General features: G+C 33.7%; 1 pseudogene; it reads left to right on the forward strand.

Annotated features, from left to right (window-relative positions):
• Positions 1–536: 536 nt before the first annotated feature.
• Positions 537–12345, forward strand: LOC120148167 (annotated as a pseudogene).
• Positions 12346–25462: the final 13117 nt, after the last annotated feature.

Here is a 25462-nt window from a genome sequence, read left to right on the forward strand (position 1 = left end):
TGAAACTCACCGGAGATGCCAATGACATCCATATCAAGGAAATTAGATTGAAGGCAGGGATGGATCGAGAGGGGCAGGTGGGGCATTCGCTCCTAAAAATTAAAATTACTATAAATTTTAAATTTTTATATATATTTTATATTGAAAATCTGATTCGTCCCCCTTAGTATTTTAGTTTATCCTTGAAATTTTAGTTCTCCCCTTAAGTTTAGGTTCTCACTTAACATAAACTCCTCGTCCGTCCCGGAAATCAAAATCATTTTCAACTCCCTTGGAAACCATGTTCTCATAGCATCACAAGTAAAAGACGACAATCTTAAGAACAGATTATTCATCTCTAGTTCTCTACTCCCGCGATGTAGAACATTAACGCCATCCTCAGTCCGGACTTGATAACCGAATCAAAGTTTCCACCGCCGTAGACTCCATCACCCTCACGGTGCCCGAATCTCAAGAAATTCTCGGCCCAATCATTCGCTTCCTGGTGAACAACCAAGCTTCGTTGCTCGTCAACTTGTACCGGTATTTCAGTTACGATGACAACCCCGTACGTTATCAGTCTAGGCTCTAGATTATGCTCTCTTCAGATCGCAAAAGTCCTGTTGTCTCAGACCTCCGTTGCAGTACCCAGGGACCGATGTACGTTATAGGTGGGACTGGGAGGGCAATTGCCCCTCCCAACTTAATTTGTCTAATTACCATTTAGGTCGCTGATACTTATAAAACTATTATAAATAACCCTTGCCCTCCCAAAACTTTGGTTAATATTTTTTAGGATATTGTCAGATTTAAAGTTGATGAAATTAAGTATTGACCCCAAATTTATGTGATTTAATCATCTTTTAAGACCTTTGAATTTAAAATTTAGTGAAACTAAACCCTTCTTCTCTTAATTTATAGTGTAATTCAGTTTAAGGCCCCTATTTATTTTAAAGTTAAGTAATTTGCCCGCTCATTATTCAATCCCAGCTTTGTCCGTGACTGTGAGGTTCTTTAGAGATAGTTGTATGAGAAATAGGATAGTGAATAGAGATTTAAAGACGGAGTATGTCTCTTAGCTACAAAAGCCTCGTCATCACCAACCAATTAGCAGCTTTGTTGTTGCAACATTCAGGCAGCTGGTAGAGTTTTACATTTAATCTTTCCCTTCTCTAACCAAGAACATTTTCACAGTGCTTGTTTGCTTCCTCGAAAATTTTGAGATTTCCATGTTTCAACAATTTTGGTGTTGTTACCGATAGGCCAGAGAAAGGGTGAAGGTGGAAGAGAAAGAGTGAGTTTTTAGCATGATCAAATGATCTCAAAAAGGTTAACTAAATCGTTACTTTTGAAACATCGATGGGGAAAAAACAAATTACTGAAATATTTGTCCGTTAGTGTAGTTTACGCAAAATTAGTGAAGTTAACTTCCTTTTGTTTGATGTCAACCTATTATTTGCTTTGTTTTTGCAGCAATTTCATGTGTTAGGACATGCATTCAATGGACAGATGATCATGCTCATCATTGGTTTCTATTTGTCTCTTTCTATCTTTTGCAACATACATAACCTGCTTATCACATAAGAAATCTCGTTCTACTAATCTTTGTTGATCATTGATAAAACATGCTATATTATTTCCAATGGCAGGATCATGCTAAAGGATCCTGGTTTTGTGGCACAAGAGTCGTTCTGTATGGATGAACTTGATGAAAATTCTATGTGACTACTAGGTTGTCTGGTTTCATTTTTTGTTGTTCAATGTGATGCAAGTGTAGAAATAGAATAATATTAACATGCACATTGCTGGAAAAAGCTTGAAGTAACTGATTAGGGGTCTCTAATTTCTTGAAGTTTCAAAATGTATTTACCAAGTAAAGTTTGTTTGAAATGTGCTATTTTCCCTTCTATTGAACGCTACCAGTGAATTTAAGACTGAAAGTTTCCATCAACCTCGTTCAAATTTTTTTTTGGTCCCACCATGTCTTGTTTCCTTTCAATTTTTATTGATTTGATTGCTTATTCTCTTCCAGATTTCTCTTTTGCAAATGAGAGTAAGATAATGTAAGAGCTGCCAGACATATGTTCAAGGGTTTGACCACCACTGCCCTGCTTTTGGAAACTGTATTGGTACTAGAAATCAATTTGTTTGAGGCAATACATTTTTAACGATTTTTCTTTGATTTGTCGATACCTTCTTAATCTGTTCTTACCACGTAAATAATCCTTTGTTTATAAGATTGCTTAACTAAATATTATCCTCCTCAGTGGTTGATGATGTTTTTATGTCATCATGCAGGTCGGAAAAATTATGTACTCTTTATGGTTCTTCTGGTTGGATTTGTCAATACTGAAATTTCTTACGTTGTATGCTCATCCCAGTGTAAGTATAAGCTTGGGGAGCCTGAATTCTTATCTACTTGCTTTACCTTTGACTTGCAGAACACTGTGATTCATTTGGATTCGTAGCTTGTGTGCAATGCTTTCTGATATTGAAATTTCTTTTATGTACTTTACTAAAGTCATTTACTTCCTTAAACACATTTATTGGCAGTTGCCTCAGAATTTCGAAAGAAATTAGAGTGGAGGTAAGTCATTCCTTTAATGTTTGTTTCAACAACATCAAAAGGATAATATATTTCCTTCAATTGCCGGTGCTTGTATTGATGTTTCCCCCTTTTCTGGATGTTTTGGATAGACGGGTTCCATTTTAGTAATGGCTAGAAGCACATTGCTGTTTTGTGTTCTCCAAGTGCTATGGCAGGTTTGTATCATTTGACTTCTAAAATTGTTCTTGCTTCCATATCCTCTAGGTGTATCTGTCCATAGTTATTTCTATGTCAAAGTATTTTACTTATGAATTTTATGTCTATACTGGGGCTGTTTCTGATATGGCATGTATATTGCGTATGTTTTTCAATGTCAGAACTAGTGGGTAAGCTCCTTGCTAAACCAAGGAGAAACTGTTTTTTTTTTGTCAAGAAAAAATAGATATATTTTCGAGTGCACTTTGTTAGAAATAGTTTACTTAGTCTGCAATATATGTGATAAGAGAAAAAATGCAAAATGTTGTTCTTTTAACTTTTAATTTATCCTGGTAAACTGGAAGAAGTATCCAGAGTTCCAACTTAATGCTTCATCTTTACCAGGTGATTTATTTTTATAGAAAAAGTTTTATTCCAGGGTATCCATGATTTATAATGTTCTATCATTCTAACTTTTATTCATATGGCTACGTCTAGATCGAGCTGTCATGATTTGAGGTTTAAAAATCCGTATAATAAAGGAATCTAGCAAAATGTCAAGGAGTTCTTAACCATGAAATGATGGAAGTCTTACCGCCCATCTTGCTCCTGGTGCATTCCCTTATTGTTTTGTCTCTCAACTTTAGCTGCAGTTGTTGTTGGCGACAGTCTTCACTTCTCAAACACGGGGGAACAGTTTCGATATTTGGATTTTCAGGACATGCCTTTGGAAGGTCAATTAGAGGCTGCAGATTACGTTCTGTGGCACATTTGGTGCATGGAATGGAAGTACGTCTCTCGGATATTGCAGTTAGGTATTGTCTCTAACCTTGGCCATTGATAGGGAAAAAGTTGAACTGGCAAGTCTAACCACCAATTGAGAAAATATTTATAGTTAGCTGAGAGAAAATGAGTACAGTTAATTAGTCAGTCTTTTCCTCCATAGCTAAGATTAGCATCACAATATGTAATGACAGTAACTGAGTCGCATATATGAATATATGGACAGGAGAATTACATGCGCAGAGTACTGATCCAACTGAAGGAACGAGCTTGGTCAATGTTTATAGCTTCCCTTTTGATCACATAAAACAATGCAGAAACCGAAGTCTCGTTTGAAGTTCCAATGCCACCACGAGAGATCAAGAAAACAAAAGATGTTCCAATTTCACAAGCTGGATCTTAAGTTGACAAACTAAGAAATTAACTATGCATCCAACATCTTACTTAGGTAAGTTTCTAACCAAGTATCAGAAGTTTCAGCATCTTATTCTAATAATTAAATCAAATTGTACTGATGTGTTAGCATATCACTTTAGACAAAATTTTCCTTTTTAGCTACCCAAAATTTCCCATATTTGACTATGGAATAGAAGAATGGTGGCTATGATATTAAGTGATCGAAACTTATCAATTCAAAATTTTGTTTCGATCAATTCGAACACAAATCTCATTCGATATTGTCGTGACCATCCTTCGGTGGGCCAAAATCGGGTTCCGACTTGAATTAATGTGTTAGAGCCGCAATCAGTCATTTAAAATTAGGTTAACCGGACACCTTCACTTACCATTGTCTGATCTTCGTTTTACCATAAATTAATCAGATTCGGGAGTCGATTATAGACAAAGAAGGATTAGTACCCTTGTACTGCCATTTCGGTACCAATTTGATTTCTCGGTTGTCTTAATTGTGAAAATTAAAAATTAAATTAAAAATTAAAAGTTCGATCCAAATTACTTACCTTTGATCAATTAAAAATAAACCTAAAAAGAAATTATTGTTAGATAAGAAGAGATTAAATTTAAATAAGAAATAAATTAAAGTGGTTAAATATTAAAATTAATTGAAATTAAGAAATTCAAGGTCAAATATGTTAGAGTTGCAAAGGAAAATAGAGAGTTAGTGGGTTAAATTGCAAAAATATAAAAGATATAGATAGGGGTTAAATTGAAATAATTCAAAATTCAAGGATAAATTTACAATAGGTGACCAAAATGATTTCGCATCAAAATAACAGAGACTGAGAAAATAATTTAAAAACTTCATAATTGCACTCTGGTCCTTCCTATAAATACCCCCAAATTTTGGGGGAAAATCATTTCTCACATATTTCAACAAAAACAACTCTCCCTCACTCTCAAAATCCTCTCAACTCTTTCCCCCAACTGGCCATAGGCCGACCACACTCCGGCGAAGCCCCATTGTTTCGGCCACCGCCTCTGGTGGTCGAAAAACCTAAACACCCCCAAAAACGTTCCTCTCGCTACCCTGAAGCCAAAACCGAGCCCCAATTATTTTAAAACCCCCAATCAGCGTAGATCTACAAAAGAACTTTCGAGTTTTTTTACCTTTATGACGAGACTTTTCCACTTCTCGGCGTCGTCCTTCCTAGCTCTGGCGTCTATTCCTTTCTTCGAGCAAGACCGAAACTTTAATGTGTATTTTTGTGATTTTTAGTGGCCCAAATGATTTCTTTGTTTGGTTCTTTTGCTCGATGCTTCTTCTTTTTTCTTCTTGTGTATTTGATGGTGTTTTGCAAGGGCTTTTATAGCCATGTCCGGAGAGTTTTTCCGGGGTCATTTCCCTATATCCTAATTTGCTTAGGTTGTTGTAATCCTGTTTTCGACGGGATTTTATGTTCTTTGTGTTATTGCTGGAGAATATGGGCGTTCCCTTTCGATTTTTCCTGGATCTGTCGTGATTTCGCTATTTGGTACCGAAATGGCATGTTTAACATTGACGTGTGGTCCTCACGTGCCATTCGATTCCCCCCCGAGCGGCGCCAAAGTTTAGGGTAAAACCCTATTTGATTTGGGTCAGGCCCTTTCTTCCTAACCGGGCCTGCTTTGTTGGGTCAGGCTGGCATGGTTTGGTTGGGCTCCGTTTCTGGACCCGAACCTCTGGACTTTTACTGGACCATTGAACCTGAAAATGAAAAAGAAAAAGAAATAGAATAAATAATAATAATAATAATATAATAATAATAATAATAATAATATATATATATATATATATAAATATATATATATATTATATTTTCAAAATCATATAATATGTTTTCAAAAAAAAATATTACATATGTTTTTCAAAAACTATATATATTATATGTTTTCAAAACTATATAATAATATGTTTTTAGAAACTATACTATATATTTTTAAAAAACTATATATTATATGTTTTTTAAACTATATAATATGTTTTCAAAAACAAGTTTAAAACTATACTATATATTTCAAAAAAATATATATTATATGTTTTTTAAAACTATATAATATGTTTTCAAAAACTATACCATATGTTTTAAAAACTATATTATATATTTTCAAAAATAATATATTATTTTTTGACAAAACTATATATTAAATATTATCATATATTCTATATAATATAAAAAAAAAGTCTCTGACGAAAAATGAGTGTCTACAGTTGCCCCTCTTTGCCTCTTTATCGTGTAACAAGAAATTGGGAAAAGATAAAAGGACACTTTTCGTTCGGTAGGAATGGATTCCAGGAGCGAATTTGCTCCAGTGAATCTGATATCTTTTATTGCAATTAAAATCCAATTGAATGTTCTAGTCGACTCTCTTATCGAATATCCTCCGTCGCGGAGTTGAAATTCGAATCGAAAATTATGATAGGAAAATGATCCCTATTATTGAGCTGAATTACGGATGAATCTTTCATCGTGAAGTTGAGTCAATCTTGTATGACTTTGAACATGATATCTTTCGTCATGAAGTTGAAATCATGGTTAACCCCTTCGTTGTGAAGTCGAGTCAAGGGTGTTTCGAGCATGATATCTTTCGCTGCGAAGTTGAAATCTAACTCGATGCTTGGGTTAGGTGGTAATATCGTGGTTGATTTTGGGTCTTAGTCCAATATCCTTCATCGTGAAGTTGAAATTTGACTAGACGACCTTAATTGATAAATAGTTCTTCATCAGTGAGTTGAACTATGTTGTAGATAACTCATTCGCCTTAAGGTTGAGTCTATCTCGAGTATCTTGGGTACAATATTCTTCACCGTGAAGTTGAAATCGTGGGTGACTCATTCTTTGTGAAGTCAACTCCAGATTGAATGTTCTTCTGAGCTGGATATCCTTCGTTGTGAAGTTGAAATCCAACTTGAATGTTCTTCGAGTTCAATATCCTTCATTGCGAAGTTGAAATTGACTTTGACCAAAAATCTGCAAAATTACGTATGCGTGCGATGCTATGAATGTAATGTTCTTATGTATGCCTAAAATGCATATGCAAAATATGTTATTTTAGGACCTTAGAGAGAAATCTCAATCTCTTGCTGTCAGTCTTGATTTTTCTGACGTTCCTTGATTCTTGCCAATCTTGATATTCTGATCTTTGGTTCTTGATTTTCTGGTTTTCAACGGGCTTTGATCTGATATCTTCTTTGAGATTTTTGTTTCAAGAGGAAGCTTGATTTTCTTTTGTTGATTTTGATCTTTAATCAATGTCTTGTTCGCCTCTTAGTGTTTTTCAGACTAGCATTTGTGCCATTTCTCGAGCACTGTGCAAGAACCTCTATCAACTTCCAAACACCTGTACTTTTTAGGAAATCTTTGTGCAACAATACACAATGATTTTTTTTCAAAGCGAATAAATTGTTTTTATTTAAATTCAATGCAAGATGTTAAAGAATTTATTTCTTTCAGACAAATGGCCATATTTATTTATGTGGAAAAATAAAATACATGGTAAACATCATGAAAAATTCAATGACAAAACTAAATAAATGGAAAAGTGAAGGAACTAATTGAAAGATGTTGGTGTAGATTGATTAATAAGTGAATGAGAAATAAAAGGGTAAAAGGGTCATTGAGCAAATAAAGGAATAAACAATAAATTGTGGGTATTATATACCCATGTGAATGATTAAATAGATAAGTTTCCAGATTTCTTACTTCTTCACTCTTCTCTTTTCTAAACGTGAAGACCCAAGCTTAAGGTAAGAATCTAAACCTTGGTCGTTTCTTGATTTTTAGCTTGGAAATTGAAGTTTGGATGTTATAAGCTAAAGGAAAGCTTATATGACATTAAAATAACAAGATAAATGTTTTAGATAGATTTGGAAAATGGGTTTTTAGATGAAATTTGATATGTATGAGTTTTTGAGGTTTGAATAAGATTTTTGACTTGTCAAGAGTTAATTAAGGAATATAGAGTGTAGAATGATTAATAACATGTTTGAAATTGGGTATGATTCTTAGTTTTAAGAATTTGAATGAAATATTGGAAACAATAAAGTGTTGAAATGATAGAAGTTAGTTAAAATGGTTGTAGTTAAGTTTGGTAGTATGAAAGGAACTTTGTATGAGAAAATTTAGTGAAGGGTTGATGATTTCGGGCTTGAACAGTAAAATTTACAGATTTTGCAGAGGGAGCCGATACCCCTGGGGGAATCGATTCCCCTAAAGGAAAAGTTGAAATTGGTTCATTAAATTGTTTAAGTTGTTAGAGGTTAATTGCAAGGTTTAGGATTTTGATAATTGTCTCAAAAAATTATGTTCAGTAGATATCGAGCCTAAAGTTCCGGAACAAGGGACAAGTAAAATTGATCGAGGGAAAGGCAAAGAGATTTAGGTGAGTGCATATGCATAGCATGATTATAGAATACATTCAGGTCTAGACTTGTATAAGTCTAGATTTTATATCTTGATACATGAAAGAATATGACTTCTAAGTGTACATTACTATGATCATATGTTATGTGTGTTATATGCATTGTTTTACCTGATTTATGTATTACATGAAAAGTGAGACCAGTTTATGCAACATTGAGTTATATGATTACATGAAAAGATGATATGAGCTATGTGATAAAGGTAAGAAGTTACATGTCTACGCGATATAAACTACGTGAAATGTAAAAGCCCATGTTATGTAGATGAGAACTATAGGTATAGTTGGCATGCCAAGAGTAGAGGGTCTATGCTGTCTTTTGGGACAAAATTAAATGGTCCTTCGGGACGTATATGTATTCTTTAGAGCATGTATGATGTCTTTTGAGACATTTACTTGATCCTGGTATATGTATATGATTCTTAAGGAATTTCTATGTGGTCCTTAGGGACATATTATATGGCACTACGGTGCAACTCTACGTGGCACTTCGATGCATCTTACGCAGTCCTTCGGGACAAATTCTATACTCCGTCATGTACTTCCTCCAAGTTCATCTTTGCCTCTTCTGCATCTACATATCTTAAGAAGACTTGATCATGCAGTTTCTTGTGTAAGACTTCCCTATCAAAGACATATCCTGCTGCCATTCTTCTAATTGTTCTTTTGTCATATTCAGTAGCTTCTTCTGGATAGCTTTGATTTTGTATGTATTGCAGAATGTCATGGTACCACGTTTTTTTATCTTTCACTTCTTCGACGTGATAGCAGTGAGTCGGATAATCGTATGACTACATGTTGATTAACATTATATTAGACTCTCCACTAGCTTTGAATGTTGTTGCCAAGGTAGGTAAAGCACTGCCATCTGGTTCTCCTCTCTGGGCACGTAATGAAAAGCGACTTCATCAAACTTTTTAAGTAAATCAAATATGAGCTTTTGTACTTAATAAAATGATAATATAATTGACTAAAATTTAAGTTTTTAAAAATTTAACAAGTAAAAATGTATAAATATAAAAGTAAGTGACCATCTAGGTAGTTTATCCTTTGTTTTTTTTAACCCATTGACAATTAATTTTACACTTCCCAATCGTACAGACAGTTTTCAACAAACGAAGTAATCAACGGCTGAGATCTTCCTTTTAGATCTGTCTCCCAAAACAAATATTTGACAACTGCCCGTTACTTAGTTTCTGTAACTGACACGGGCAGCTACCACTTCTCTCTTCGGGCAGATACAAATTCCAATAAATTAAAAAAATAATACTGTTACATAAAATAATTGTTTATTTTCTCACTTCAGTCGCTTTTGAACAACTACTTAAATGTGAACTTTTGCCAAAATTAAAAGAGAGGCCAGGCTGCCACCGCACACAACCAGGCACCAACAGCCACCGGAGGGCCTCGCCGACGACCGGTGGTGAAAGCTAGAATTAGCTGTGAACCCTCGGTTTTTTCTCTTGAAATGGGTCAGGGCTGAGTTGGGGGGCGAATCAAGAGAATGGATTGTTTGGTGCAGTTAAAGTTGGAGATATTGAAACCGTGGAAGCTCTGTTAAAGAGAGAACCCAATCTTCTATATCATACAACAGTTTATGATCGCCTTTCCGCTCTTCATATAGCTGCTGCTAATGGCCAGATCGAGGTGGGTACTGGGTAGTTCATTTGCAGATGTCTGAAGATTATTTTTTGGAATTATGTTTGGCTCTTTTTAGCTTCCTATCCATATTTGGTTTCAATTCACTGATTTGAAAATGTGTGCTCTTTATTCGTTGTAGATTTTGGGTATGCTTTTGGAGGAATCCGCTAACCAGATGTGGTGAATCGTCACAAGCAGGTAATTTTCATTTTTGAAACTTTTAAGTTCTTTTTGGTTATATCTATATTTAGTTTGTGTTTCCTTTTCAATGTTTTCAGACTCCACTTATGTTGGCTGCAATGCATGGAAGATCTCCTGTGTGAAGAAGCTCATTGAAGTGGTGCCAATGTGAGGCATTTTCTTCCTTTTTTAAATTCCCAGGACTTGCAATTTAATCTTTTGTGTGAAATATAATTGATTTTGAATGATCTGATATATGCTTTTTCAGATCTTGATGTTTGACTCCCTCCATGGAAGAACTTGCTTGCACTATGCAGCCTATTATGGTTACTTTGACTGCCTTCAAGCTATCCTTTCTGCAACTCTATCGAGCCCTGTTGCCGTTTCATGGTTGGTATCATTTCTCCTAATCTATTTTTTGATAATTGGGTGATTGATCTTATATATGTTTTCTGGATTGGATATAATATCAGGGGATATGACGTTGTGAATATAAGAGGCTAGGGGAGCACTCCCTGCACTTAGCAGCCCGTCAAAGAAGGCCTGATTGCCTTCGTATCCTGTTAGACAATGGTGCCTTGTTTGTGCTTCAACTGGTGGATATGGGTAATAATTGGTTTTTTATTTTATTTTTGTGTGCTAATCTTTTACAAATGAATATAGTGATTGAAAATGTGTTGTTTTTCAGTTTTCCGGAAGCACTCCTCTTCATTTGGCTTCTAGAGGTGGATCTCTCGATTGTATCCGTAAGTTGTTGGCGTGGGGTGCCGATCGTTCAAAGAGATGCATCTGGGTATAGTTTATTTAACTATTGTTTAATGTTTATATGGATTTCTAAATCATTATCTTATTGCTGATCTATTGTTCTTCTGTTTTTATTTGATTGTTCGAGAGATTCCCGATTTAGTCTCACTTATATTCTAGTCAATCTTTTTGTCTTACATAATCTGATGTAAAGTGGTGGGAATCTATTCCTTGGCTTTGTTTTTTCCTCTCTTTTCTCTCACCATATTTGATAATGATGTGATGCATCATGCATGTGTAATTTCGACGAATGGGTGTGTCTATATATTTCATTTGATTATTTTTGGTTAAGACTTGCTGTTGTTATGTTTTTTTTACAGGAGAATACCGTTGTAGTTGCTCTTAAGTACAAACATGGAGCATGCCGCTCTGCTAAATCCTTCATCAGCCGAACCTCTCGTCTGGCCAGCACCTTTAAAGTTCATTAGTGAGCTCAACGATGAGGCAAAATCACTATTAGAACAGGCCTTAATGGAGGCAAACAGGGAAGGGAAAAGAACATCTGAAGGAACAGTTATGCGCTTCCATCACCTTCACCCTTGCACTCTGATTCCGGATTAGACGGCACTATTTCTGTGGTAGAACTCCGGAACCAAACCATGCATTTGGTTTCTATGTTTATTTAACTAATTTTTTGTTCAAGTTGGATTCTTTAACTCTTGAATGAAACCATTTTGCAGTCGTGTTTAAATGCATAGATTTGCCGCCCTTGGCTATCTTGGTTTCAGTTGTGTCCAGGATGAAATTGTTTATGACCTTGCAATTTACGGCATAATTTTTTAACTCTAGCGTACTATGAAACCATATTTAAGTCAGCATAATCTCCATTTTGCATATGATCCTACTATTGCTGTTGGTTGCTAGGGTTATATGAATAATTTGTGGACCATGTTTTCTTTTATTGCGTGAATTATTTACGACAGTTTGCAGTTGGCAATAATGAAACTAATATATTCACTGGGGACTTCTTTCGATGTAGGCTAGCAATGCCGAAGTATGCTGCATATGCTTTGAGCAGATCTGCACGATTGAAGTTCAGGACTGTGGCCACCAAATGTGTGCACAATGCACACTGGCCCTTTGCTGCCACACCAAGCCAAACCCCACGACCGCACGTATAACGCCCCCATTATGCCCCTTTTGCCGGAGGACCATTGTCCAGTTGGTGGTAGCAAAGATAAAAGATTGCGATGGTGCCGATCATGAGATGGACATCAGTTCCCCGAAGCTGAGAAAACCGAGGAAATCGAGGAATTTCAGCGAGGGAAGCAGCATTTCAAGGGCTTATCTGCAGTCGGTTCATTTAACAGATGGAGAAGATTGCTGCAGAAAATGAATGGATCGATAAGCAGCCTTGAAATTTGGCAGCTCTTTATCAGCTAAAGTTTTCAAGTTGGTCGATGTGGGATATCCCTTCTAAGACAAGGGACCCTAAGAGTTATATAGAAGGAGGTTGGGCCATTTGTTATTTGTAGGGGAAAATAAGCAAAGGAATGCGGTTTGGGTCATTAGATTAATATATTATTTGGAAAGAAAATCATTTTTCTTCTAAAATTGTAGTAAAAGTTTTGAAAAATTTTAAATGGCTGCTCCCATGAGGCCCTTGGAAAGGATCAGATCCAAGGACTCGTGTCCCCACCAAAGTCCCATAGTCCTAAAAATAGGAGAGGGTTGATCATTTGACTGTAATTATATATTGTTCGATTCCCAACTGTTTTATGTATCAAGTGTGGAATTTTCTTGAATAAGTGGAAAAGTTTTCATGTCTCCATTTCTTCTTTTTTAGTATTGTTTTTCTTTTACAAAATATTTTAACACAGTTTGATCGTGTTTAACATTATTCTTAAAAAGTATTTTTGAGATTAAAAAACATTTTTAGAGTCAAATAATGCTAATAATTTTTATAGAAAATAAAGTTTGAAAATAATTTTCAATCCAAATAAAAAAAATTGAAAATTTCAACTTTTATATTCAAAATACTTTAAAGTCAAACTAACTTTAATTTTTTGTTTATCTTATACCGAATTTATTCTCTAATTATAAATTATAATTTTTATCGAGACTATTATATGATTAATGATATATTGATAAATTGAAATTTTATATTTCATATTCTTATTTTTTTAGATAAAAATTATTCAAATTTTATACATCTTTATACAACATATAATCATTATAAATTTATTTATTTAAAAAAATATTTAATTATTTTTATCATAATTTAAATTGATACCATAATATTAAATATTAATTAACTATATTTTTAAGAAAACAATGATTTAAACTTTGTCAAGCTCTCATAATAAATGTGTTGTTGGGAGTTCAAAGTTGCAGGAAAGATGAGGCCATTACCATCTCACTCAATGGCTTCTTGAGAAAAAGAGTGTGTATTGTTTTCTAGTTTTGTTTGCTGCATGAAGACTTCAACTTTATTACACTTCCAAGTCTTCCATGGACCAAGTAGTTGGTAGTAGCAGTCAAATATGAACCCCACTAGATATTTTTATTTCCCATCAAAGCACAGGGTTTCGTTTTGGACAGGGAAAATACCTACCTGAAAGTCATTAAGTTTTAATTAAAAAAAAACTAATTACCGGGTGGAATACAGTTACAGCCAACAAAGCATGGTGAAAACACGCGTAAAAACATCTGAAAATAAAACCCAAATCTCCCTTGGTTTTAAGGGGAAGTTTTACAACCTCCTTAATATACAGTTTAAAAAATATTATCGGTTTTGTTATAATTTAAATAATAAAATTGGTAAAAAATTATTTAAAATATTATTATTCTTACTTAAAATATTAATATTTTTTTAATATTTTCGGTAAAATATCTAATAATAATAAAATCGGTAGAAATAATAATAAAACCGGTAGAAATAATAATATTTTCGATCATTTTTTACCGATTTTATTATTTAAATAATAATAAAACCAACAACACTTTTTTAACCGTACATTAAATCTGTCGCACGAGATTATTTTTCGGTTTTGAGAGATAAAAAAAGAATGAAAGAAATTCACCGACACGTTTTCCAGCAATTTTTTTTTACAATTTTGGGACGTCAACGTTCAATCTTTCATATTTGTGAATAGAAAAATGCTGAAGGTAATAACTAAAATTAACTACTATTTGATTCAAGGAACACCACAATGTAAAGAGAGGTTAGTCCCTATTTAAAGTAGGGCGAGAAAAACTCGACTCAAAAAATTAATTATTTTTAATTTTGAGTTATTCGAGTCAACTCGAATGATCAATTCAGTTTTCGAGTTCGAGTCGAGTTGAAATTTTGAAATTTCGAGTTACTCGAAAAATAGAAATTTGACTAAGTATTTGGACAGTTTTACGATTTAGTCCATGATTTCATTATTTCTTCAATTTCTCCTTCATTTTAAGTCTATTTATATCAAATTTGAACCACATGCTCCTAAACCATCGTAGAATAATATGTGCTTTCAATTTCTTTTTTTGATAACAATTTTTTTTAATTTTCAATTTAGTCTCTCATTTTTTTTCAAAACTTTCTTATTTCTTCAACTCATCCTTTATTTTAAGCCCTATTTTTTTTACCAAATTTGAACCACATGCTCATATAACACAATAGAATACCTATGTAACTTCAATTATTTTTTTTACTAAAAATGTACTCTTTTTTGGTCACTTAACTTTGCATTTTACTAAATTTGGTCTTTTGACTACAATTGTTTGCAAATCTTTTTCCCATCAATTCCTTGACTCCTTTATACTCTCATAAATATTTTACTCTCAAATACTTTCTTTAAAATATAATATTATAAATATATTTTATAATTTTAGATTGTATTTGATGTATTAAATAATATTATTACATATATATATATTATATGGTTAAAGAAAGTAAAAAAAAAAATTGGAACAAATCCTTACCATAATACTATAAATAATTATAATAAAATTAGTATAGAAACTCGAATAACACAACTCGAAAAATTTCAAGTCAAATTCAATTTGAAAAAAACGATTCATCAACTTAAATAACTTGAAATATTTTGACTCGACTCGATCGAATGCTCGCCCCTACTTGAAACACCAAAAAATATGAGACCAAAACCTTAGTTGTAAGGGCATACTTAGTAATGGACGGTTCCAAGATGCTGGAAACACCGATTAAGCTCCCAAATGTAATGCTATTGTAATGGACACAAGACCCATTTGACTGCAATCAAATAAAAATGGTGGGTTCAACAATCTTTGCTTAAATCTTAACACTGTTATTATGTGACATCAAGTGCAGACAATAAGGGACGTTTGGTTCACGGAATATAAGATTATTTTTTAGAATAACATTACTGAAATGAAACATTACTATGTGAATATTGTATTACCTTGTTTGGATTGTTTAGCAAGAATGTAAGATTACAGTGTTTGGTTGGAGGAATATAAGATTATTTGGATGCATATTTTACCAAATTATCCTTGTGATATATTATTTTAAAATTAAATTTTAATATTAATTTATAAATATTTGAATGAGAATTCATAAAAATTTTAATTTATATTATCTAATTTTTGAGGAGAAATTACATTTAATATATAATTAGTATATTAAATTTATATTTTAAATAATACTCATAAGTATATTTATTATTAAAAATAATATAATATAAAAATAATATAATGGTAGCAAAATATTATTTTAAATAATTACATTTTTACATAATAATTTTTTTTTCTCCTATAAATTATAAATAGTAAAATATTGAATATTAAAAATAAATATTTTAAATTTTCAAAATTAATAATTTTAGTAAATCAAACTATTTATATTATTATTATTTTTATAATTTTGAGAAAAGTATAAAAAATAAGAATTTAGAAGGATTATTATAAAAAGAATTTATTACTCCAAATGTATTACCGTCTAAAGTGGTCGGAATATAAGATTACCTAAGAATTTAGAGATAATGACATTACCATTATTTTAACCAAAAAATATTCCTATTAAAAAAAGAATATTCTCAATAATATAAAATTCTGTGAACCAAAATTATAATTTTAAAAAAAATACTCCTCTTAATAATGTAAAATTCCGTGAACTAATCGCACCTGAGAGGAATAGCAGCAGTTAGCTCTAAGATCCAGGGGCACCCATCGGTCAGAACATTAAGATAATATCAATGTCATCCTGGAATTTGAAATCTACAGAGATTTTTTCAGAAAAGGATTCTATTGACATTATTAATCAAATGTGTCCGTCATCTGATCCAGGAACAATACTGCTCAGTGTGTACTGACATCACAAAAAGTCATGCTGGCATCAATTGTTTTGTTGCAATTATTGAGTGCTGCCTGGCCTGCTGCTGTTTCAACACTCGAAGACCTCACTGGGTGTGAAGGAAAAAAGCACCATGCAGCACACTACCGTCTCCATTATTGAATACGTCTAGCGGAAAAAAGAATCAAATCAGGCTCAAGATCATAACCCCAATCCCCAAAGAGCAGAGCTGTAAAAGGAGTATTTACTTTTAACTAACTACTCTAGAGACTAGCAACTTGCTAGTGACCTAGGTAAAAAATAAAGGCATAATAACAAAAGTATCCCTAATATTTGCAGAAATTGTTATTTTGCCTCTTCTTCTTTCTATTTTTAGTATTTTAATCCTCAACGTTTTAATTTTTGTTGTAACAGACCCTGTTCAATGAAAACCTTTGGTTGACTAATGGTTTTTATCCAATGAGGGTTATTTTGACCAAAATTGAAACATTGGTTGTAATGCTCCCAAAAAATATAGTAGGGGCCAAAGTAACAATTTGTACAAATGTTGAGGGTACTTCTGTCATTATGCATAAAGAAAACTCATTATATTCTATGGTATATGAGAATCAAGAGATTCAATGTTGCATTAAGTCATTTTGTGGTAAATTTCATAGAGAAACAACCGAAAGAAAACAAAAAGCTATACACTCAAGGGTCAGAGTCATGCATGTGGGATATGAAAGAAACCCAGGAAACAACAGCCAAGACATGAAACATCTAAGAAAAATTTTTAACCAAAATCCAAGTAGTTTTTTGCCATTGAATCAGTCACTGACCTCTGTGTCTGAATCTGAAGAGGAAGATGAAGAGGCAGTGAGCATAGTATTGAATGAAACTGACCCTGAGTGATAATGGTTGCTGCTAGCTACCCTTAACTCTCACCCCAGGGGCCAACATCTTCCTACAATCAAATCAATTCAGAAATATGGTTTCAGTGTACCCTCCAAACAATCAATATCATGGACCATAAATTGAAAAATGGAAGAGAAAAAATTATCATAACTATACTGTCATGAGAACAAAGGCAATATGACAAACAGGAAATAGACACTTCATCAGAGAAATTATGAGATAAAAACATAGACTCGCAATTATAATTCGGGAAAAGGATTCCGGGAAACAACCCACGAGGGAATCATTCAAAAGAACAAGAAAAAGGACAAGCTTATGCTGTTGAGCCAAGTATTATGATGTACTTCTGGAGTTGTATATTTGTGATGATTAATCTTGCTGAAAACTACTCGATACTAAAACTAAAAGCCATATAAGATTGCTGATAACTTGAACAGAGAAAACTGATTAGCTTCAATGTATATCATGAATCTTAGTCGGATATGTTACCTTTACATATGGTCCACAGAACACCATTGCTAGCCCAAGCTTTTAAGTTCTGAGGACCCCGAAGATACGGGTGTCGAGGAATCCAATGAACTGCTGTTTTTCACTGTATCTTCAGTCTCATGGCTCAAATGGAAAAACCCAGATCTCAATGTTTAATTCTCGTCATCTGATGATCTAATTGAAAAAAAAAACAGAAATTGTGGTCTTCAACAGACAATTCAAGCTCCTTTACAACTGTTATGGATTTATTGTTATCTCTTACATTCCGGGTTTAAACATCACGAGATGCCAGAAGTATGAACTTTTATTATCAAATAGTTGAAGAAAATCTCATAATCTCCCAATCAATAACAAGAACAACTAATTAGAGAAAATTCATATGTTAGAATAACTTTCCATACTGAATTACTTGAATCCACCACTATTCAAATATGATAGATTTATACGTTATTACATGTATCGATCATTATTCAAATTAATTTGTTCATAAAATTTAACAATTAAACCTAAAAGTGATCTTAAATTGAAAATAAGTTCTAGCTAAAATAATCAAAATTTAAAATGACTTAAACTCAAAATAAATCAAAAAGTAACTAAGATGACATAAATCTTTATTGTTTATGAACAAAAAAAAATTGAAATTTTGAATGATCTAAATTTAAAATGATAGAATTCAAAATATTCTAAATTCTGTAGTCTATAGTTAAAATCGGTTGAAAAGATTACTGAAACATAAATTGTTAGCACTGATATTATAAACAAAATAACAAGGATGAATTAAAGAATATTTTCAAAAATATTTAAGTACATAATTTTATATATAGTATAGATAATGTTTTATATTAATTCGATTTGACATATTTTATCGGCTTCAAACTAGAATGGCTCTTGTCTTTCTTAGCAATATTTTGTTATGATTATGACACGGTATATATATATTAATAATGTGATATAAAAATGCATGAGTGATAATTTATACGAAAAATTATATAAAATTCGTTCATTTTTATTTATTTATTTATTTTATGATAGATTTTTATGAGATTTATCTTCGTGGATTCAAACAAAATGATTTTAGATAAAGAGTAAACAAAACAACATAGGAGAAGGGTTATCAGCCGACTTCTTAGGTGCAGGGACGGAGTCAGAACTAGATCTTAACATATGCCAAATCTTTTTAACAGCTTTAAGTTATATATATAATTTTACTTTTATTATTTATTTATTTTAAAAATATAAATGATAACATCAAATATTAGGGGTGTGTAAAATTACCCGACCCGGTTGACCCGACCCGTCGACCCGTCGACCCGGATCTAAAAAAACCGGGTAATTCTTTAAAAAAAAATTACCCGGCCGGGTCGGGTACCCGGCCCGAAATTTCCCGGGTCGGGCCCGGGTCACAAAATCTAGTTTTTCCAACCGGGTACCCGGTTAGTTTTTTTTATTTTTTTATTTTTTTATATATAATTATATAAAATATAATGGATTATTTATATTATGGATTATTATATTTTGTATTTTGAACTTTTAAATTTTATGTTCGGATATTAGAGTATGTAATTCGAAGTTTTGAACATTTAAATTTGTGTATATTTTTTTTAAATTATAATTTGAAAATAAAAATTAAAAACCGGGTATCGGGTACCCGATTACCGGGTACCCGCAAAATCCGGGTACCCGATTACTGGGTACCCGTAACATCCGGGTCGGGACACGGGCCGAGAAATCGTCGACCCGGAAGTTCCGGGTACCCGAAAATCGGGTACCCGGATTTGCACACCCTATCAAATATGCATAGTTCTATTTTTATATGAAATAACAAATTAAAAATTAAATTAAAGTAAATAATAAAAAATACGATTTTAAAAAGTGCAAAAGACATAACTATCACATAATCACAATAAAACGAGTCGTTCCTTCAAATCTCGAAATGCATCCACGAGCGATGTTGTACTAGAGATCCTTGCAATATCTCTTTCAATGTTGATAAGCATGAAACTCTAAAATAATTCATCATCTATTTTGCTGTGAAGTGTTGTCTTGATGATATTCATTGTAGAAAAAACTCTTTCAGCACTTGTTGTAGAAACAGGGAGAGTCAATAGAAGTTTTACCGTTCGGAATATATATGGATATGTGTTCACTTTCCTAGTATCAAACAACCACTGACTTAGGTCAGAGATTGTCAACAATTTTCTTAGAACTGAATTCCAAGATAAATCCACCTCATAATGACACAATTATGTTCGTAAATCATTATTTTCAACTTTCGTGAAATCCTCCAAATAAAATTTATTCACAAGATTGCAAACGTCTTCAGCCTTGAAAAATTTGTCACCATCTCTTGGCTTCAAAGCACAACCAAGAGTTAATAACTCTATCGACTTCTCATTAAATCTATTGTTTAACTCTTGTAGTTGAACATCAACTGTAGCATAAAAAATTTCTACTCGATAATGATTTTCAACTGTAAAATGATCTTGTTGGCGATGAGCACGACCTTCTCTTTCTCTATAAATAGAACTCATATCTAGGATATCTATGTTACGACTTTCACAAAATGAGGTAACCTCCATAAAAAGATTATTCCATCCATCATCTTTAAATTTCTGCAAAAGTATCTTTGAACTCTCAACAAGATGTAATGAATTCAAAATATCCTGAGATTTTCGTTGTAATGATTGATAAAGTGAATCAAAGATTTCTAATATTTTCTTCATAAGATGTAAAATGAAGACAAAATCAAAGGAAGTCAAAGTCTCTAAAGATGTTGCCGCTTCTCCACGTTTAGAAGATGTACTTCCTTCATCAATGAGTTTATATAGAACAATACAAGTGACACTAAACATTTTTATCAAGCTTGAAATTGATCTCAAGTAAGAACCCCATCGAGTATCACCTGCCCTTTTCAAATTACTTGTTTGATTCAATCCAGTTTCAGTTTCAAGTTGTTATTCTTCAATTAAATGATTTATCTCATCAGAATAAGCATTTTTTAGTTCATCAATACGCTTATATGAGGCAAGAACAACATTGATAATAAAGGATAAGTTGGAAAAAATTATAAACATGTGTGACCTCTTTTGCTGCAACTACTAGTGCAACTATAAATGATGGGCAAAACAATGCACATTGTAAGCAAAAAGACACTCATTGCTAACTAATTCTTGTAGCCCATTCCACTTTCTTCGCATGTTACTTACACAGTCATAACCTTGGCCTCAAATATTCTTTATGTCAAAGCAATAACGAGAAAGAAAGAAATATATCTCATCTTTTAAAGTCACTGTTGAAGTATTAGGAACATGAATAATGCTAAAAAAACATTCCTTTACTAGACCGAAATTATCAACATACCGTAAAATAATAGTCATTTGTTGTTTTCTTGATACATCCCCTGCTTCATCAATAATAACATAAAAATTTTCTTCATCAATTTCTTCAAGAATTGCTCTCTTAATTTTCTACGTCAGAATATGTAAAATCTCCTTTTGTATCTCAGGTGAAGTGTAAGAAGCATTTTCTAATACAAATTTTTTAACATCTTTATTATAAGAGGCTAATTGTTTCACGAGTTCAAGAAAATTTCCTCGGTTAGATAAAGATTCACTCTCGTCACGACCTCTTATTGGTAGCCCTTGTAAAGCTAGCCAACGCAATGCATCTATAGAGGTTTCAACTCTAAGCCTATTATTAGCAATTTGTAATGATGTTTGCTTACGCAACACTTGTGGCCAGTGTCTAGGCTGGTTAAGAAAATCCTCCAATTCTTGGTCATCAATTTTATGAGGTGAATTGGGTTCTGAACCTACATGCATCTTAAAATAACAACTTTTTCCATTTACTTTCTTCCAATTTCAAAACTCATTCATAGTGAAAGTCTTGTGTGATGGATGACTATTTGATTTGTTAAAAAGAAAGCAAATAAAACAGAAGGCAACATCATTTTCAGGAGAATATTCTAACCATGAACGAAAGTTTTTGTACTAGGAAGCTTGAAATCGGCGAGGGTGAGAAACATGTCCAGATTTTTTGATTTCAAAGAGTACTGGTTGATATGGACCCTCGGTAATATAAGATCTTCGAATTGCATTTCTTTCTTGTTCAGAAGGATATTTCCATATTTACTTGCGCTTACCAGGATCTCGCTCTAAGTAATTAGAGTTGGTACTTGGTTTCTGATTTCTAGCTATCTTTAAAGGTCTATCTTCCGAAGGTGAAACGTCAATAGGTGTACCAGTTGAAGTTTCAATTGTTGTACTTGTATTTTTTGAAGTTTCCCCGTTTTTTCTCTTAAAAAACTCAACAATTGTTGGATTTTTCCCATTACAAGTTGCATTTATATAAAATTAATTCAAGAACATAAAAAAATCAAATTTAGTAATCACCATTCACCTTAACAATTATTAGATTAACTAAAGGAATACTAAAATTAAATATAAGATCAAATAATTCTAATTAAAAAATTAATAAATATAATATTATCTAATTACGTACCTTTAAAAATCGAGTGTCGAACAATGGTGAATCAGATTAAAGCAATATTATAAGAGCTTTAGTCGATGATAGGGTGATTAACTCAAGGTTTTTCTATGAAATATTTTAATATTTTACTCTATTTATAAGCCTTTTGTCAGCTCCTACAATTATATTAGTATTAGGGTAAAAAAACATAAAATTGACTCCAAGGGCCCTCCATCTTGCTTTGCTTAGGTGGTTAGGATTAAATTAAAGATGATTAGGTAACAAACTTGGGCTTTTTTACCCCACTGACACCGTTTATTTTTATTTTTACTTTTCTAACACCGTTCGACCAATATTTCCAAAACTAGCACCCTTTCTGCTGAGTTGGCAAAGGCGCGTCCCCGGGGGCGCGCTTTACCCGTGTTTTCGCTGATTTGGATGCCACGTGTGAAAGGCGCGTCCCCGGGGACGCGCCTTTGCCATATCAGCAGACACGTGTGGAAGGCGCATCCCCGGGGACGCGCCTTCCATTAAATGTCATTAATGCCCCATCCGTTTTTCCTAACTACCCCTCCTCCTCCCCTATATAAACCCCCTCAACCCTCACTCATTCTTCACACCAAAATCATCTTCTCCTCTTATATAACTCAAATTCTCCAACTATTTGAGTTTTAAATTTGTTATTAGTGGTAAGAAATTTATTTTTATGTTAGTATTTTTTAAATAGTTATTATTTTTATATTAATATATTTATGTAAATATTATTTTATTATTAAAATAATATTTATATAATTATTATTTATTTAGAATTATTAATTTTTTTGCTAATTATTGTTTTGTCTACAGTTATAATGGAAAACGAAATGCTGTTGCGATTGGATAATGATCATATCTCCAGACATTTTAGCGATATGGTAATTTTTTATAATTAATGTTAATATTTAAATTTATTTTTATTTTAAAGTTATTATGAATTTATATTAATTTTTACTTTTTATAATATATATATTTAGGATGCTGATCGTATTTTAGAAACTTTTATTAAAAATCCACGTATACCGACACCGGAACGTATTTTGCCATATTTGGCTTCTGCTGGGTTCGGGTATATTGCAACAATTATAGGCGGTTGCAAACTCGAACTGTCCTAATTTCTGCACTGATTGAGAGGTGGAGGCCCGAGACACACACTTTTCACCTTCCATGTGGAGAGGCAACAATTACGTTGGAGGATGTCTCTATGCATCTGGGGCTTCCCGTCGACGGAAATATGATGTGTGGTATGGCGGATGGTGATTGGCAATCAATGTGCATTGATTATCTTGGAGCTGCTCCGCCAGAGTTTAATGGAGGTAGAATAGCTTTATCTTGGTTGAAAGCTAATTTTGAGGTTTTAAATGAAAATGCTTCAGAGGATCAAGCAAAGGCATGTGCTCGGGCATATATTCTACGAATAATTGGAGGAATATTGATGCCCGACAAATCTCGCAACCAGGTGCATTGTATGTGGTTGCGGCATCTGATCGATTTTGATGAAGCTGGAAGATATAGTTGGGGTGCTGCAGTTTTGGCATTTCTCTTTAGAGAAATGTGTCGGGCGACGAATACGTGGATAACATAGATAGACGGGGAAAGAAAGATGTTAACTGGGTGGTGAGACACAGAGATTGGATTGCGCTTTGGGAGAACCGATATACACTGTTGGCCCCTCGACAATATTACGCTGAAACTGGTCATATGGTTACGGATAACTATATGGACTGGTTTAATGAAATGGGAAGCCGTTTCTACTTTCGGCGGAAGCACGAGGGGTTAACATTCCTAGGCGTCGAGAAAGACGTCAACCGTCTCAATATCATCGTCCCCCGACGCGTGGACGGAGAGAAGGCGCTACCGGTTCTGCATCAGTCCCACCACAACATCCTTATTCGTCGATGCCGCAGGGGTACATGCCCAGCCCTCCACTTCATATGCCAAGCCCACCAGTTTATATGCCATCTCCGCAGGGTTACATTCCGAGCCCGCAGGGTTACATTCCTAGCCCGCCAGGTTACATGCCTAGCCCGCCATCATTACGTGAATGATCGAATGGTTCGCGATCGCTGCCAATTTTACCGAGTCTTTTGGACTTACCCTCAGTGTATTAATGCAGTCAAGTACTGTAAACCAATTGTCCAAATTGATGGTACTTTCTTGTATGGGAAATACAAGCAAGTTTTATTATTGGCTGTGGTCCAAGATGGAAACCGCAATATTCTTCCTGTTGCGTTTGCCCTCGTTCAAGGAGAAGACACTGAGTCTTGGGCTTTTTTCCTTAAAAATTTACGTTTACATGTTGTCACCAGGGAACGAGTATGCATTATTTCAGACCGAGGAGCCGGGATAAAAGCAGCAATGGACTCTTTGGGTACAATGTATAGACCTCCACATGTTCAACATCGTTATTGTGTCCGTCATATTGCTGCAAACTATTACGGAAAATACAAGAAGAACGATGAACGTCAGTTAGTCGTGCGGATGGGTATGTTACTTTTTCCCAATTTTTCTATCAATTTCTTATTACTTATTTATACTTCATATTAACTATTACATATTCCTAATGACTTAGGTTACGAACTCTTACCTCAAAGGTTTGAGTCGATGCTACAAGAGCTGTTTGGCAAAAATAAGAAGGGGTGCGAGTACATTATGGACATCAGCAAAGAAATGTGGACAAATGCATATGACGGGGGGTATCGCTATGGTCATATGACAACAAACTTGGCTGAAGCAATAATTCAACCTTAAAGGGGCGCGTCATTTACCAGTCACGGCGTTGGTCAAAACGACTTATTTTCGTTTGGGTCAACTCTTTGCAAAACTCGGTGGACAAGCTCTTACTTGGATGCAAAACGGACATATTTACCACCCAAGACTAGTAGCGATTTACAGAAAAAAATGGCTACATCAAATGGGATGTTAGTTACAAATTTTTCTCGCACCCGTGAATTGTTTCGTGTAACCGAAATGCCACGTCCGCTGCAAGGGATTGAAGCTAACTCTTTCAGAGTTAATCTGCAAGAGAGGTGGTGCGATTGTGGTTTCTTTCAAGCACTCAAATATCCATGCTCTCATGTCATTGCTGCTTGCTCACATTCGCATTTGGACTACAAAAATTATGTTGATCCCGTATACCAACTTTCACAAGTTTTCAAGGTATATGAATTTGAGTTTCCGCCCATAGGAAACGAAAGAGACCCAAATGAGATTCAAACTTGGCTTACAATTGTCCCAGATCCATTGCTATTGAGGGACTCAGGTCGTCCAAAATCTACTAGAATACATTGTGATATGGATATTCGGGAGAAGTCAACAGAACAAAAACGATGTGG

The sequence above is a fragment of the Hibiscus syriacus genome, unplaced genomic scaffold (assembly GCF_006381635.1).
Source record: "Hibiscus syriacus cultivar Baekdansim isolate YM2019G1 unplaced genomic scaffold, ASM638163v2 tig00110954_pilon, whole genome shotgun sequence".
NCBI lineage: Eukaryota > Viridiplantae > Streptophyta > Magnoliopsida > Malvales > Malvaceae > Hibiscus > Hibiscus syriacus.